Source organism: Hibiscus syriacus, unplaced genomic scaffold (genome assembly GCF_006381635.1).
Source record: "Hibiscus syriacus cultivar Baekdansim isolate YM2019G1 unplaced genomic scaffold, ASM638163v2 tig00004355_pilon, whole genome shotgun sequence".
Classification (NCBI taxonomy): domain Eukaryota; kingdom Viridiplantae; phylum Streptophyta; class Magnoliopsida; order Malvales; family Malvaceae; genus Hibiscus; species Hibiscus syriacus.
This window is the reverse complement of record NW_024062011.1, coordinates 570,224-575,819: the sequence shown is the minus strand read 5'-3', so window position 1 is coordinate 575,819 and position 5,596 is coordinate 570,224.

Genomic DNA, 5,596 nt, shown 5'->3' with positions numbered 1-5,596 from the left:
ATGAGCATTGTATCATAGGAGGGGATTTCAATTGCATTCTAAGGCCTAAAGATAGAATTGGAGGTAGTATTCGGTATAGAGGAAGGAGTAAGCATTTCCAGGACTTCATATTCAATAATGAATTGCTAGAAGTTAACTACCAAGAGGATGACTTTACTTGGCATCGAGGTAACCTATGGCAACGACTTGATAGATGCATTATAAATATGAAGTGGCTTGAGCTTTACCCTGATACCAGAGTTCATCATCTTGATAGAATTGGTTCTGACCACTGTCCTATTCTCTTACATACTACGAACAACCTCAATGGGAATAAAAATAGACCATTTAGATTTCTGGCAGCTTAGATGGATCATCCTAATTTTGGGCATTTTCTTAAAGAAGAATGGGTTAAGCAGGACAACTTAATGGACAACCTCAACCAATTCAAGCAAAGCATTAAAATTTGGAATAATGAAATTTTTGGTAGCATCAATCAAAAGAAGAAAAGAATTATTGTTAGACTGAAAGGTATAGATAAAACTCTTCACAGACAAATTGGCAGCCCTCGAGTCTGAACTCAAATATGAACTTGACACTATTTTGAGACAAGAAGAACTGCTTTGGGCTCAAAGGGATAGATGTAAATTGATTAATCACGGTGACAAAAACACCAAATACTTTTATTCTTGTGCGATCACTAAAGGTAGAAGAAAGCTGATAACAGCCCTCAAAACAGAATCTAACACATGGTGTGAGGATCAGAATATGCTTCAAAATCATGTCAAGGATTACTATGAGAAACTTTTCACTAGCGACCCTTTGATCAGACAATCTATTGATAATAGTAGGTCGTTTCATAACTTAAATCGGGATCAATGAAATTGGATTGATAAACCGTTTAAGAATAATGAGACCAAAGAAGCCCTTTTCAGTATGGGTCCTCTCAAAGCGCCCGAAGTTGATGGCTTTCATGTTAATTTTTTTCAAAAAAAATTGAGACATAGTTGGAGAAAAAGTTTGCTCCCTAGTCAAGCATTGCCTAAATGGTGGACAGATTGAGGAAGCCTTAAATAGATCGAGTATGGTTTTACTCCCTAAGGTGGTTAACCCTGAGAGAATTAACCAGTTTAAACCTATAAGCCTTTTCCAGGTGACCTACAAAATCATTACTAAAGTTATTGTCAACCGTCTTAAGCCTATTCTCCCTACTATGATATCCAACAGTCAAACGAGTTTTATTCCGGGCAGGGTCATTACTGACAATATTATCCTAGCACAAGAAGTGATTCATTCGATGAAAAATAAGAAAGGAAAAAAAGGGTGGTTGACCATCAAACTAGACCTTGAAAAAGCCTACGATAGATTAGAATGGTCATTTATTAAATATAGCATAGAAAAGATAGGGATGCCTAATAAAATTATTGTGGCCATTATGAACTGCATTACCTCAATGACAATTCAAATCAATTGGAATGAAGAACTTACTGAACCATTTCAACAATCTAGGGGTATTAGACAGGGAGACTCACTTTCTCTTTATCAGTTCGTCATCTGCATAGAAAGATTAGCACAAGAAATTGCTTTAACAGTGAACCAAGGAAGGTGGAAATGTAACATCCCAAAACAGGGCTAGTGACTAAAATGTGAATTTTGAAAGTGTTGTGTTCAATCTCAAAATAAGTTAAAAGTTTAGGGATTTAATTGGAGAATTTTGATGTTGGATTTAATAGTAAAGTTTGAAAGTAACAAGGGTATTATGGTATTTTCTAAGAGAAGATTTTTATTCTCTCTTTTTATGGGATATAAAAACGTGGGAAATGAATCCAGAGTCTTCTTCTTTAGCCTTTTTCTTCTCCCCGTAAGCTTCAGTTAAAGGTGAGTTTAATTTCAGTTGTTTAATTCTTGGATTTATAAGTTGGTTTTGATTCTTTGGATAGTAATACAACTTAAGGAAGTTTAAAGATAAGTAAAAACTCAAAGATGGAGATGTTAGGAGAGATTAAGTAAATACAGTTTTTAAGTGAAATTTTGAATAAGAATGTTTAAATGAATTTGGAAGTTGAATTTGTCTTGTCATATGGAAGAGTAAGAAGTTATAAGTGTTAGAACAAAGTTTGGATTACATGAAAAATTTAGTGAGATTCTTAGTTTTAAGAGTTTGGGAGATATATGGAAGATAATAAGGTATTGGAATGATAGAAATTAGTTAAAGTGGTTATAGTTGAGTTTGGTAGCATAACAAGGGCTTAATACATGAAAAGTGGGTGAAGTGTTGACAAATTTCAGGTGAAACAGTCTGTTATGGGCAGGGTGTATCGGTACACTATGAATAGGTACCGATACACTAAGACCAATTTTAAAGAATATCTTCATAGTGTATGGATACATTAAGGAGTGTACCGATACCTGTGTATCGATACACACAGACATATAACAATACCTGTGAATTTTGAAGATAATTTGGGTACCGATACACCTATAGTGTACCGATACCCTCCTAAAGGGAAAAATGAATTTTGGTTCATTAAGTTAGCTCAAGTTTTTAGTATCGAATTATAAGGTTTAGGCTTTTGATAATTGTCTGGAAAATTATATTTATGTAGATACAGAGCCTAAACGAGTTTCAGAACCATTGACAAGTAAGATCGATCGGGGAGAAAGATAAGAGATCAGTATTGACTAGTGAGGCTAAGTGAGTGCATCTTATTTGAATATAAGATTATATGGAAATTTGACTTGCGATAAGTCTATTTCCTCTAAATCTAGTGCATGAAGTCATAAACATAAGTATGTGAATGAGATGAAATGTATGTATGCTTGATTATATGAGTTGATATGTTCTTGTATGTGCTATGTGGTTTATGTGAGTATAAAAGATAAGTCATGTGATAACATATATGCGATATATGGAAATGAAAATATATGACTATGAAGAGTTATAAGAGGACAAATATAATTTATATGATAATGAAATATAAGACTATGTGAATATATGGTTATAAGATAAAATATGTAATAATAGGAGAATATGATGAAAGTGAATTCATGAGAACAATAGGAACTAGGTAAACATGTGTAAATGTTATATGAATAATAGAAACATGAGTTAGACAAGTACATAGTGGTATGATCAATTATGATAATTAGTATAATAGAGTTATATGATTTATGGAGAATTGAAGAAAACTAGATAAGATTGAATTATAGAATGAAATGGGAATAATATATCAATTAGGAAACTTTAATATAAAGTGATGATATGCACATATAATTTAAGTTATATGCTAAAGATCTATGGAGTTATATGAAAATGTTATAAGGAATTTATGAAATTGAATTAAGCAAATACTTAAAGTTAGTATATAAATAAAATACTATTAAGTGATATATGTTTATAAATATGACATAGGTTATGTAATATAAGTGCATACCAAGAAATAAAGAATAACATAGATGATACGATATAAGCTATGTGAAACTTATTTAGGTGTCTATATGTGATCTGTGAATTATGTGACAATAAGTTATATGAAAATAAGTGTAATGGTTACATGATCACAAGAGATAAGTCAGAGAATATGAATGATATGATAAGAAGCTATGAACCTATGTGATATGAATAAGTGACTATGTGATAATGAACTATATGAAGGAAGTTATGAAATTATGTGCTTATGTAATGTGAATATGTGATAAATTTAATAATAATACCCATGTTATGTGTTATGAGAGCTAGGGGTATAGTTGGCATGCCAAGAGTTTAGGATTCTATGTGGTCCTTCGGGACATATATGTAATTCTGTGGAACATATATGTGGTAATTCGGTACACTTATTTGGTCCATTGTATTATGTATATGGTTCTTAAGGAGTGGTCATTCGGGACATATGTGATATGTGGTCCTTCGGGACATTGTGGTCCTTCTAGACTTAGTGGTCTTTCGGAACATTTCTATGCCGTCCTTCGGGACAAAGTCTATGTGCCCTTAGTGGGAATTATACGAGCTATGGTGACATCATATGTGCACAACCTCTATGTACTCATATACCTTAAGTTCTCAGAAGTATACATGGGATTTTAAAGAGAATAAATAAATTCATTTGATATGATGCTATGTGTACTCGTGATGAAATGAGATACCTATTTTATGATGTGTATGTTGTTAGGTACAAGAGCATGTGATTAAGAGATATACATGATAATAATGATAATAATATTAATAAGAATAATGAAATGATAGGGGTATGTATGTATTTATGTTCTGATGCATAGTATGTGTTATAGTTTAATATGATTGCATGAAGTGTGCATATCGGGAAATAATAACAAAATGATATATTTAAGTTTATTTATGCCTCACTAAGTCATCGACTTAGTGTGTAAGTGTTTCACATGTAGGTTTCGGAAGCCGAGAAGAGAAGCTAAGAGGAGCAAGATAGGTTAGCACCTCCTTCCAGATTATCATATCAGAAAAGACTTTTATTAATATGTATTTTGTATATGGAATTTTAGTTGGCATGTAAATAAAGATTTTGATTAAGTATGCTCTGATAGGTTTTGTAAAACCATATATTTTATACAATAAAAATTATTTTGTTTTATTGTAAATGAAAAATTATATTTTTAGTTGTTTTGTAAAAGCAAACGATTTGAAAGTCAATGTGATACCTCATACTCGTATCCGGGTCGGGTACGGGTTGGGGATGTTATATGAAACCTATTAAATTATCTAGAAATGGTCCTGACATATCTCACCTCTTCTTTGTAGATGATCTCATCCTATTTGCGGAAGCGAACAACACTCAAATTGGAATTATTCAGAACACACTCAACAAATTCTGCAATAGCTCGGGACAAAAAAGTTAGCCTCGAAAAATCCAATATATACTACTCCAACAATGTCAATACCCATACCAGAACCATTATTACTAACTTGATTGGCATCAAAGAGGTTGAGAACCTTGGAAATTACCTGGGAGTCCCTCTGTTGCACAACAGAATCAATAAACGAACCTACAGTAGCATCACCCAAAGAGTGAAGGACAGACTCACAGGGTGGAAAGCTAAATCATTATCGCTAGTCGGAAGAATCATCATTACCAAAGTTGTTCTCAATTCAATCCATGCATACACCATGCAATCAATTTTAATTCCCAAAGGAACATGCAATGAGCTTGAAAGACTTACAAGAAATTTCATTTGGGGAAACACTAATGAGCAAAAGGGAGTACACCTTGTGAACTGGGATAATCTATGTAAACCTATCAAAGGAGGGGGTCAAGGCTTAAAAACCTAAGATTCCAAATGAGGCTTTCATTTTTAAACTAGCTTATAAACTTACCAATCGAACTAATCTTTTATGGGTGCATGTGATGAGAAGCAAATACAAAATGAAAGAAATTCTACCCGAAGAGCTTTAAAAAAGGGGATGATCGCCTTTATGGAATCACATATGCTCTTTGTGGACAAAATTCAAGCAAAACATATGTTGGAATATTGGAAATGGTAATCATATTCGTTTCTGGCATGACATGTGGCTAGTTAACAAAAGCCCTCTATCCAGATTTTGCAATCAACCTTGGGAAGTAGAAAATGACAAGTCAAAAGTCAAGGA